This window comes from Peromyscus californicus, unplaced genomic scaffold, assembly GCF_007827085.1.
Source record: "Peromyscus californicus insignis strain IS unplaced genomic scaffold, ASM782708v3 Scaffold_11__1_contigs__length_118956290, whole genome shotgun sequence".
In the NCBI taxonomy this organism is placed as follows: Eukaryota; Metazoa; Chordata; class Mammalia; order Rodentia; family Cricetidae; genus Peromyscus; species Peromyscus californicus.
The window spans coordinates 63,549,864-63,562,501 of NW_026294402.1; the positions used below are offsets into that span (position 1 = coordinate 63,549,864).

The 12,638-nt window shown below is 46.6% G+C and overlaps 1 protein-coding gene across 1 annotated transcript in view; it reads left to right on the top strand.

Moving 5' to 3' along the window:
* The window catches only part of Rora (RAR related orphan receptor A), a 744,161-nt gene that overhangs the window by 45,207 nt on the left and 686,316 nt on the right, over nucleotides 1-12,638 (top strand). The gene's annotated exons all lie outside the window — the stretch shown is intronic.

Genomic DNA, 12,638 nt, shown 5'->3' on the forward strand with positions numbered 1-12,638 from the left:
ATAGCCCTTTTCTGTGGCTTTCCGCTCAGTCTACCTTCTCTCTCACCTCCAACCCAGGACAGTCTGGACTTTCTTTGGTTTTGTAATCTGTCCCCCCGTTTCTTGAAGAGTACTAGCCAGGTACCTAAGAGATGAAGGTTATCTATTTTCTGGGATTTTCCTCCTGGCTAATGGAAGCTGTAGATATTTTTAAAAACACCGTTGGGATGGAATGCCCTCCCTAACTCACCATTGTTCTGCCCTCAGCGATCGGGCAACACTTTGAGGGTGTCACGTCAAGGCTGGAGAAGGACACTGCTCCCTGTAAGCTTGTGCATGGTTCCTCCCCTTGCCCTGGCTCACTCTGACCCGCTCCACCCTGAGTAACCTCTGGGAAACCCCACTGAGTGGAGGAAGGAAGGCCTGAAGGTAGTCTTTTCTTGGCACTGTTGAACTGTGTGGCCTCAGGCCAAGGCCTTGAGTTCTCTGGGCCTCAGTTTCCTTAATGTGGTCAAGGTCAGATTAGTCAGTGTGTCTCAGCGCTAAAGTTCTGGGTTCTGTGGTGAGATTTCCCTAGGCTAAGAGTTTACCCCTAATGAGGAAAACTAAATTATAATAGTATAAAGAGAACAGACACAAAGAATTGTCTGGGTGTTATAGACCTTGGAGTCTTTGATAAATGAGACATCTGATAAGGGAGGTTTGAATCAGTTTGATGAATGAGAAATAAATTGGTGTTTTCAGTGTCTGACAAAAGGATCACATCTAATTAGATTAGAATGGTGTTGGGCTGGGACAAGCTCTTTATGCTTGGAGACCTTTGCCCTCTGGAGCGGTTCAAGAAATCAGATTGCCTTTAGCTATCCAATCTCAGACAGCTACCAGCCTCCTGGTATTTCTCCTCTTTTGGAGTATGCACACATCTCGGCCATGCTAGATTCCGGGCAACATCTCAGTTCTTACCATATGGCCAGGACGAACATGGAAATGGCTTAGTTTATACCAATGCCTTTGCCAAAGCTAATCCTAGGCCTGCAGAATTCTTCTGTTTTGCTAATGAAAACATGTGTTTTTGCTAATGGGCATATGTCTTTTAAAAGATGGCCACCAAGAGCCTGCCTGGACATTATACAACCATTCTAGCTTGTTACTTTGTCCCCGTTCCCTGGTCCTTTTCTGATAGTCAACTTTTAAATATATATCATAATGTATGTGTACTTTATTATACCTTTTGCCTCTCGAGTGTTTTCCATTGTATAATTTCCTTTGCTACTACCACGTGCAATTTGCATCCTTTCAAGTGTGATAGGAACTAAGGATCGAAGGTGGGGAGTTAGGGATATATGGAGTTCAGAGCTTAAAGTGATTGCTGTGCGAGTCCGATGACCTGAGTTCGATCCCTAGAACCAATATGAGAAACCTAGATGCTATAGAGTGCATCTCTAATCCCAGCACTCCCGTGGCTGATGGGATGGAGAAACTAGAGACAGCCTGGAGCTCGGGGTGCTGTAGCCTGGAGCATGCAGCATGCAGCAGAAATGAGAGAAATGCTGCCTCAACAAGCCAGAAGGTGAGGACCAACTCTGAAAAGCTGCTCTCTGGCTCCACGTGTGAAAGGTGACATGTGTGTCTCTGCATACACACACACACACACACACACACACACACACACACACACAAATACACAAATGATAATAAATAAAAAGTAAGTCAATTAATCAAAGATGGTACAACCTAAATGTTTTTCCAAGAGAGGCTTTTGGGAGGGGGCTAAGGACTTCCCTCCCTTTTCAGATGTGACAAGACTGACACAGACACCCTAGGACTCACTGCTGGAACCACATGGAATGTCCCCACCACGTTCATGCTCCGCTGCGTTATACTTCATCTTATTTCCGCTCCTTGTGTGTGTTGCGTAACTGGCTAGCCTTTGTGGATGTTAAAAGTGTTTATGGTGTTTTGATAGACAGTGTGCTAGAGACTGAGGTAGTGTGTTAAGTACTGAGGTAGTGTGCTAGAGACTGAGGTAGTGTGCTAGGGACTGAGGTAGTGTGCTAGGGACTGAGGTAGTGTGCTAGGGACTGAGGTAGTGTGCTAGGGACTGAGGTAGTGTGCTAGGGACTGAGGTAGTGTGCTAGGGACTGAGGTAGTATTCTAGGGACTGAGGTAGTGTGCTAGGGACTGAAGTAGTGTGCTAGGTACTGAGGTAGTGTGCTAGGGACTGAGATAGTGTGCTAGGGACTGAGGTAGTGTGCTAGGGACTGAGGTAGTGTGCTAGGGACTGAGGTAGTGTGTTAGGTACTGAGGCAGCGTGGTAGGTACTGAGGTAGTGTGCTAGGGTCTGAGGTAGTGTGCTAGGTACTGAGGTAGTGTGCTAGGGTCTGAGGTAGTGTGTTAGTTACTGAGGTAGTGTGCTAGGTACTGAGGTAGTGTGCTAGGTGCTGAGGTAGTGTGTTAGGTGCTGAGGTAGTGTGTTAGGTACTGAGGTAGTGTGCTAGGTGCTGAGGTAGTGTGTTAGGTACTGAGGTAGTGTGCTAGGTACTGAGGTAGTGTGCTAGGGACTGAGGTAGTGTGCTAGGTACTGAGGTAGTGTGCTAGGTACTGAGGTAGTGTGCTAGGGACTGAGGTAGTGTGCTAGGGACTGAGGTAGTGTGCTAGGGACTGAGGTAGTGTGCTAGGGACTGAGGCAGTGTGCTAGGTACTGAGGCAGTGTGCTAGGGACTGAGGCAGTGTGCTAGGGACTGAGGTAGTGTGCTAGGGACTGAGGTAGTGTGCTAGGTACTGAGGTAGTGTGCTAGGGACTGAGGTAGTGTGCTAGGGACTGAGGTAGTGTGCTAGGTACTGAGGTAGTGTGCTAGGGACTGAGGTAGTGTGCTAGGGACTGAGGTAGTGTGCTAGGGACTGAGGCAGTGTGCTAGGTACTGAGGTAGTATTCTAGGGACTGAGGCAGTGTGCTAGGTACTGAGGTAGTATTCTAGGGACTGAAGTAGTATGCTAGGTACTGAGGTAGTGTGCTAGGTACTGAGGTAGTGTGCTCATTACTGAAGTAGTGTGCTAGGTACTGAGGATCAGAGGCTGGTGTGGTTAGTTTTGATTGTCAACTCAATGAGATTACAGAAAAAGGTCTCTCAGCATGTCTAGAGATCATAGAGAGTAGTGAATCAGGGGACTCATCCTAACTGTGGATGGCACCATTCCATGGACCGGGGTGCCAGCCTGGCTAAGATGGGGAAAGCAAGCCAGGCACAAGAGGTCATCGCTCCCCTATCCAGTATGACCAACCCACCCCTGCTCCCATACCTTTCCGGGACAGTGTTCCCTGGAACTGTAAAGCCAAGCAGACCCTTCCCTCTCTAAGTTGCACTTACTGGGCCTCTTATCCCAGCAGCGAGACAAGTAACTAACACAGGTGGGTAAGGCCTGAGCCCTGCTTTCCAGGCACTACTGGTCTAGGGGAGGGTGAACTGGAAGGATGTCATCAGGATGTCCAGCGTGCTGCCCTGGACCTGTGTGTGCTGGACGAGGTTAGATAGGACCAAGACAAACACAAGGGTTTTAACTTTCTCTGGAAGGAAAGAATTCAAGGACATGTTCTGGGGGAGCTGTTATCTGCAGTGCACTTTGAAAGGTAGATAAGATGTTAGGAGAAAAAAAAACTGGGAAAAGGGCTTGAATGCCAGGGCCGTGGGACACAGTGAACTGCTGTGGGGTTATGAGCGCCCAGCCATGTAGGAAAGTGCACTGCTTAATTAACCTGCCCATTAAATCTCAGAGAACCCTGTAGAAGGACAGGTTGCCTAAAGTCAAAGCACGTGTTTTTATTTGTCTATTATTTTTCTTTCCTCTAAATGGCACAGGAGTGGCGGTCGGTCGGATAATTAGCCTCAGCTTGCACCCGTGCTCAGATGTGCAGCCTGCTTTTGCTTACCTTGAAATCATAGTTCCCTGCCTTGCTTGTTTGTCTAGAGACAGAGTCTCATGTGTCCAGGCTGGCCTCAAAGTTGATTTATAGCTGAGGGTGGCCTTGAACAGCTGATCCTCCTGCCTCTCCCAAGTGCTGCTATTATAGGTATGTGTCCTCTTGCCTAGTTCACATGGTGTTGGGGATCTGGGGGTCAAACCCTAGGCTCCATGCATGTTAGGGAAGTGGTCTATCAACTGAACCACAGCCCCAGCCACACTGGGTATTTTATTAAAATAGAGTTATTATATAGTTTTATCATCTAATCATCCTTTCCCCCATATTAAACAACCAGGTTCAGGGAATCTGATACAGCTCATCTTTTCTGACCATGTCTGTCTGTTGAACTCTGCAGTCGTTTCCATATTTAAAAATTATTGTTAGCTCTCTGGAGCAATCTGCATGTTCCTATGCCTCCCCACCCCGAGTAGTCACTGTGTGTCAGATATTATATTAAATCACCGATTGTCAAACAGTTTGGTCTAAGAAGCCTTTGTACTCCCAGAAATCACTGAGGATATTAAAGACCTTTTGCTTATGTGAATTATACTCATTGATCCTTGCCATCTTAGAGCCAGAAAGGGAGAAAATTTCCAAATGTGTATTTATTTTAAAATCAGAAGCCCCTTGGAGTCTAACATAAATAACATATTGTAATGAAAAAAAATTACTGCTTTCCACAACAAAACAGTTCGAAGACTGGCATTTTTTATTTATTTATTTTCTTTGCTTTTGCAAGTATCTTTTTATGTGTGGCTCAAAAGAAGGCGGCTGGATCTCCGACCCTGCGGCTCTAATCCATCTGTTGTGACCTAACATGTTCTGTGGCCTCTGCAGAAGTCCACTTCTTTTGACAAGGATTATTATGATGGAAATAGTTGTGACCTCGTGGGTTTCCTTGAAGGAGTCTTGTGAACCCCAGGGAACCATGGCCACACTTGTGGGAAGTGCTATGATGCCTCTGTTCGCTGTAGAGTGGACAGACTGACATGTGGAGATGGGGAGGGAGCTAGAAAGAGCCTGAAGTCTTCTGCTATGTGTTATTACACTGGGTTGGATTAGTCTCACAGTAATTCTTGGGACTGCATTCGCTTAGATTTGAATTCACGCAAAGAGATTGTATGTGTTTAGGTTTTCTTTATAACTAAACAAAAACATGGAAATGAGGAAAAGTCATGTGAAAACATTAAAGAATGGGTAAAAAAAAAAGACCGCAATGTTTCCATCTCACCAAAAGAAGTCTCAGGGACTAGGAAGTGTAGCTCACTGGTAGAGTACTTGCTTGCCTAGTGTGGCCAAGGCCCTGGGAACAATTGATAGCAGCTAAACCAAACCAAACCAAACCAAACCAAAAAAATATTTCAGAAGTGATATCATCCTCCATAAGGGAGTAACAGGTGTTTGGTGGTAGTGTATTGTTTGTTCATTACAAGTAGCGCTCTCTCTCTCTCTCTCTCTCTCTCTCTCTCTCTCTCTCTCTCTCTCTCCTCCCTCCCTCCCTCCCCTCCCTCCCTCCCTCCCTCCCTCTCTCTCTCTCTCTCTCTCTCTCTCTCTCTCTCTCTCTCTCTCTCTCTCCCCCTCCCTCCCTCCCTCCCTTTATTTCTCTGTCTCTCTGTGATATGCACATGTGTGTGTGTGTGGGGGGGGTGCCTGCCCCAGGTACATGTGCAGAAGCCAGAGCAGGATTTCCCGTGTCCTGCCTTGTCATTCTCTGCCTTACTCCCTTGAGTCCGGGTCTGTCTCTGACCCCGGAGTGAGGCTAGCCTCTTGGCTCCTTCCTTCCCACAGTGCTGGTGTTACAGGCCTGTGTGTGGCCATTCTCAGCTTCTTTATGTGAGTTCTGGGGATTGGAACTCGGCTCCCCCTGCTTAAGTAGCAAGCAGTCTTCCCTGCTGAGCTGTCTGTCCAGCCCAAGGAGGTTGTTTGTCTTAACTATTTTAAACCCCTTCCTTCACAGGCCGGTTCCCTGTCTAGTGCTGTGTGTGTGTGTGTGCGCGTTGAAAAGCATTCTCTTCTGTAGTTTCTTCAGGCCGGGCACGCTATCTCTTCAGAGAACATTTTGGAGTTCTATTTTAGAGCTGAATTAATCCAAGTATCCAAAAGCTTTTCACCTGATATTTTAGAAGCTTTTTATTAGACACAGCACTACATGATTTCCCAATATCCGTGAAACAAATGGATATGAGGGTTCTAATAAAACTGATATATTTATCTGTACCCTTCAGCTCATAAAATGGAATTTGATCACTTTCAAATTGTATTTTGAAATATTTAGGACAGTGTATTGTAAATGTTTTAAAAGTTAACTGGGGAAAAAAGATGAAAGACTTTTAATTTCCTTGGACTGGAATATTTCAAGTTGAAAGCTGCTGCATCACATTCCCCGGGCCTTCTGTGGCTGGTTTGGGATTCTTGGCCTACGATTGAATATTTTGCATCACTTAAAAAAAAAAAAAACTCAGAGTATATCTAGCTTTTAAAGCAATAAACCTGATTTATAGCTGAATGAATTCAGAATCAAAGAATTTTGAAAATCACACATCAGTTCTTTGCTCTTTTTTTTTTAAATGTCATTAATAGAGAATCAGAATATTTTGAATATGCTTCCCAATGGAGAATTTGGAATTTTTCTTAAGGATCTAATTTTGAAAATAGAGAGGGCAGCTGGAGAGATGGTTTAGCTGCAAAGAGCGCTTCTTGCTCTTGCAGAGGACCCGGGTGCGTTTCTCAGCACCTATAGCTTGCCCCTTCCATTTGCCTGTAACTGCAGCTCTAGGGGATCTGACGCCCCCTACTGGCTTCTGTGAGCACCTGCACAGATGTATACCTACATACACACACACACACACACATAAAAATAAATCTAAAACCCATATAAGGAGGGTTCTCCTCCTTTCTTCACCCCCTCCTTTTCTCTCTGTGCCTCACTGTCTCCTTCTTTCTTGTTTCACTTTTAAAATCCTTTTCTGCTGCCTCCTTCCCTGCACAGACAGACTCGCAGCACTCGGATGCCCACGAGAAAAGTAAGAGGAAGTGGATGGTTAGCTAGGGGCTGGGTGCTGACAGCAGTCTTTTTCACAGAGCTGTGAACACGTGTTTAACTTCAAAGTGGCCTTGGGTTCACTTGTGTGTGGTATTAGTGTTGTGACTGACAGAGGTTCCTGTTTCAAAACAAGGGCTGGGGTGTGTCGACAGCCCTGATTCTGGGCATGTTCAAGGATACGATAGGCCAGCGCGAGAACCCCCGCACCTGTGGGTATCATTAGGTAGGAACTCTAGAACCTCGTCCCCTCTTCCCTGTTTTCTTCATTTTCCTCCATCTCTTCTTCCTCTCCCTTGGCATGTCTACTCTCTTGAGGCACCAAGCTCCCCTCTTCCCAGCTGGAAGGAGCCTTGTCTGTAAATGCTGGGGTCTGTATTTAGACATTAGAGTTCCTTCCAGCAGTCCGCAGAAGGCCCCCATCAACACGAGTAGAGATTGTACATTCGCTGCCTTTCAAATCTTTGACCATCCATGTCCAGCCAAGGCTGACCAATTCTCTTCAACTTGGTTCTCAATTCTGTTCTCTTTGCCGACTTCCCTCCCCTCCCCTATGGGAGCAGACATCCAATAACATGGCTGCAAAACGTTAAAGAGACTGGTAACATGTTAACAAGAGGTCAAGATATAAATGTAGACATTTATATTAAAACCTTTGCATCTTTTAATAGCCATAATTCTGACAACAATAATTCTAGTAGTCATTTTTATTAAATGTTTACTGCACCCTAGATATCATGTTAGGCAATTTATATTTATCATCTCATATAAATGAGAGAGGGCTGGAGACTTGGTTTAGTTGGTGGAATGTTCACCTACTTGTGGTGGTGTTTGCTACACTCATGACCTTGGGCTATAAGGCCGGAAGGAGGCAGTGCTTCTTGCCACTGTACTGACCCGTTAAAGGGAAAAGGGGAAGGGTCAGGAGCCCCTTCTCCCTGCTGCCTGCTGCCTGGTCTGATCGAATCCCTCCCAGTCAGAACAGAGGATGACTTCAGCTGTTTACTCGGTTCTGTATTCGTGAGTGTACTTCCTCAATTTATATATTAATAAATCCCTATTATCCATTAAATAGACTCATGTGGATTGATCTTAACACCCATCACACACAAATCCCAGGGTTTGATCTTTGGCACTGCATAAGCTGGCCGTGGGGGGGGAGGGGCATATGCCTCCAATCCCAGTTCTCTGGAGATAGAGGAATAGGGATGAGAAGTTCAAGGTCATCCTCTGTTATATGATGAGTTCAAGGTCATCCTGGCTACATGTGACCCTGTCTTTAGATAGATAGATAGATAGATAGATAGATAGATAGATAGATAGACAGACAGACAGATAGATAGATGAGGGGACACCGTTGTATCAGAGTTGATTTCTTAATGGGAGCAGGGTGCATGCATAGGACATACCCAACCGTTGTGCTGCTGAGAAGGGAATGCTCAAATGCATTTCACACCTTTGCTGCACCAAAGGTGCATTAGGCAGCATTTGTTAAGAAAGAACTAGCTATTTTACCTGGGAATCTGTTCCACACATGCTCAGCCATCAAAGTTTTAAGGTAAATGTGTATTCTGCTGTTTTCAGAAAAAGGTTGTGCATATGTTGAGTGTGCATTTAGGAAATAGAGGGGCACAGCAAGGCTGAAGCTGATGATCGTGGGGTGGGGTCAAGGAGAGCCCTGGCCTGGGGTAAGATAAGAGACCTCTTTGTTAATTAGCCCTTAATGTCTCACTGTTACGATGATTTTGTTATGTATTTTTAAAATGCCTTTAAATAAAGGCGAGGCTGACTCAGAGGGTTTGCTTCATTCTCTTTAGTTGTGTGGCCTGGACAAGCTTTGAATGTCCCTGAACCCTGTTTTCCCCATTTTCAGGGTGAGAAGATGAAATGGGGCATAACTCCTTTGCCCTTCCATTTTGCAAAGCCAGTGAGATGCGACCCTTGGGAGGCAGCTTGGGCCCCTTGCCCAGTGGGAACTGAGCTAGGCAGCCATTATTCTGGTTCTTACATTTGAATCAGGCTTTTCAGGACCACAGACACAGCTCTCGCTGTACGTTCCATTAGACGCACTGACCGCACCCACAAGAACCTTTGCCTGATGACCTCTGAGTGATAGACAGGCCGAGCTCTCACAATGCAAAGTTGTGTCCTTTACAATCCTGTTGTGCAAGGATCGTTCTTGTACTATAAAAACGTCAAATACCAAACATCTTAAAAAAAAAAAGATAGAGTACTTCAAAACATGAGCTTTGCCACGTGGCAGATTTGGTTCGAGCTGTGAAGCTGTGGCCAAGTTATTTAACCTCTCTGAGTGCAGTTTTCTAAAAATGGTGATCACGTCGCCTTTGAAGACTATATGTCACACAGACAGCGGAGGCTCCTGACCCTGATGTATAGGAACTGCCCAAGAAGTGCCAGCTGCCAGTCAATGAGCAGGTCCCTGGAGAACAGACGCCGAGAAGAAACGTCCAGTTGGAAGGCCGAGACTTCACCCAGGAAGCTGAAACCAGGCCCAGGAGGTCTTGGCGACACTTCTGGTACGAGAGCACTTGCTAATAAAGACAAATCCAAGTATTAAAACAATTTGACATGAAAGAAGGACGGAGGACCATGTGAGAAGATGAAGAAGGGGACCAGGAAGAGAGAGAGGGGGAAGGGGTATGGGAGGGGACGCAGGGAGAGGAAGAGGGATAAGAATAAGAGAGAATGACAAAGATTATGAAAATGCCATAAAACCCATCACTGTGGATGCTAACTTAAAAAATTAATGGAAAGTAACACGCACTATTATGTATCACTTAATTATTAATTCTACATTGAAAACATCAGTCGGAGTTGGTGGTGGCAAATTGCACTGCAGTGACAGACTGACTCCGGACGCCCATTTGAGTGATAGTAATCTGTGATTGCATTTTGAAGCGGAAAGTGAAATATCATTTCTAATTTGTGTACCTTCCTCCCTCCCTCTCTGTCTCTCTGTCTCTCCATCTCTCCCTCCCCCCCCCTCCCCTATCTCTCTTCCTTCCTGCCCCTCTCCTTTCTCTTGCTTCCCCTCCCTCTTTCTTGCCCATGGCACTGGCTGTCAGGCAGGAGAGAAGTCTGTTTCCAGCACGTTGGCTGCTCCTGGTTGCCAGTAAGAAATTAAACCTGCTAATCCCTATTAAGAGGCTTCTATCACCAGAGCCGCCTCCGAACAGAACTGGGGGGAGGACGGGTTTCTGAGAACCAGGGCTATCTCCCTGAGCTTCCTTTCTGCAGAATGAGACTCAGAGCCACATCTCATCTTGGATGGAAGGCTGAACGCAAGGCGAGTGCTTGGGGCAGTGGGACGTGACAAATTCTAAAAGCCGACAGCAGGTTCGCCTTCCCAGAGGCCTTTACACTAGCCTGGGAGGAAAGTATGTAACCTGCATGTCAGGCTGGGGAACAGGCGTGAGAAGTAGTACAAAGCTGAGAGTAGGTGGCATGTGTCGGGAGTGGCTGCCGCCCTAGGAGAGATCAGGGAGATGGTGCTTGAGTGGCTGAGAAGAAGATGCAATTGTCCCCCCAAGTTTCCTGGGAGCTCTCGGTCCGTCACTTATTGATCCGCTCATTGTGTGGGACACTTTCTGGAAGATGAGCATGAAGAGAAGGGGAGAGAGAGAGAGAGAGAGAGAGAGAGAGAGAGAGAGAGAGAGAGAGAGAGAGAGAGAGAGAGAGAGATTGATTGAGTAAGCGTGTTGAGGGCTGGGGCTGGGACCCGATGGCCAGAGTGCTTACCTAGCATGCACAGAGCCTTGGCTTTGATCGCTGCCGCCACCATCACTGCATAAACTAGGTGGAAGCAGAAAGAGTCTTGAATGTCATCTAGTGGTTTACCTTCACCTGACTTCAAATCCCAGAGCATCCTGCAACATTTTGAACAGGCTATTTTTGTGCAGATCTGGACAATTCACTTTGTAAGTGATGTTCCGGAGGTTCCAGGTCAACAGTTCCCTGTGAGAGGTCAAGGGCAGCCAGCAGTCCATGAAGACCCGCATGGGGCTCTTGGAGTTATTGCAGGTGTTTCAAAAATTCTAACGCCGATAGTGTATTGTCTTTCATAAGCTTTTAGCTAGTGTAATGGGTCTTTCGTTGGTCCAGGATTGCAGAGGGACAGCAGGGTGACTTGGAGGAGCCTGAGTGGCGCTATCCAGAGGCAAAGGATGTGAGCTGTGGATACAGGTTGAGACAGGGTCTCATGGAGCCCAGGCTGGCCTCAAGGTCACCTTGTAGCGGAGAGTGACTTTGCAATCAGAATCCTTTCACTTCCACCCTCCCAAATGCTGAGATTACAGGCGTGAGTCACCATGCTCGCTTTAGTGGATACTGAGGATTGAACTCACGGCTTCATGCATGGTAGGCAAGCACTCAACCAACTCGGCTACATGCAGTTTGGGGCTCTTTTTACTAACTCCCAGCTTTAAAATCCCGAGCCCTTGTGATCTTATCCCTTCCTAAAATGGGAATGAAGAGCTGGAGAGAGAATCCAGTGGATAAGAGTGCGTAGTGCTCTTCCAGAGGACTGAAGTCCCATTCCCAGCACCCACATCAGGAGGCTCACAAAATTGCCTGTAACTTCAGTTCCATGGGAATTCAATGCCCCGGCCTTCCCCGGGCACCTGCACTCGCATGCACCATCCCTTTAATCCCAGCACTCGGGAGGCAGATCCAGGCGGATCTCTGTGAGTTCGAGGCCAGCCTGGGCTACCAAGTGAGTTCCAGGAAAGGCACAAAGCTACACAGAGAAACCCTGTCTCGAAAAAACAACAACAAAAAAAAACAAAAACAAAAACAAAAAAACAAAAAAAAAACCCAAACCAAACCAAAACAAAACAAAAAAAGAATGAATCTTTAAAACAGTAACAGGGGAATGATATTAACAGCCCTTCCTCCCTCCTAGAGCTAAGATGAAGACAGAATCCACATCCAGTGCTGGTAAGAAATAAGGCTCCTGAGAACCGTTACTGATGTTAAGCCGTCTCACAGAGGCGTCATGCTCAATAGCTACATGCAGCCCTGTTTCGGAGCGGTACCCAGAGGAAAGCGAAACAGCAGCAGAAGCTTAGCGGTTAGAGTGTGGGCAGGTTTCTCAAAGGCCTTGCTTGGTCCCAGCATCCAAGCAGGTCCGCCGCTCTCCTCTCTGTTCCCCGCTCCCCCTCAGTCTGGAATACTCCTTAGAGGGCTCTCAGACTTAAGCTCTGCCTCTGGAGTGTGATTTATCCTGGAAATAGTTCTAACAGAAAATAATAGAAAATTACTTGCCAGGAGAAGAATCAAATGAGAGACTGTATTTACTTTGGGCGTTTTTCCCCATTGTACCGGGTTATATTGCCAAGGAGCTAAAAATAGTGGTGATAAGCAGTCCGCGAATTGGTCCCTCTTGGGGTGACAAGGGTCAACCAAAACGAGACTTGCTCCTCCAGGGAGCCTCTGTGAGGTCAGCATCATCCACCTACACCCTATTTCGGGAGCCCCGCTTGCAGCGTCTCTTGGCTGTGTTTCTGCTTCCCCACACATGGCCTGGGTTTCCCTCCCAAATGATCAATGCCTCAGACTTGTCTCGGCAGCCTGTATTAAACCAACCGGTTTTAGATGGCCTCCTGCTTTAAATATGCTATTTATAGTAGCTAATTCATG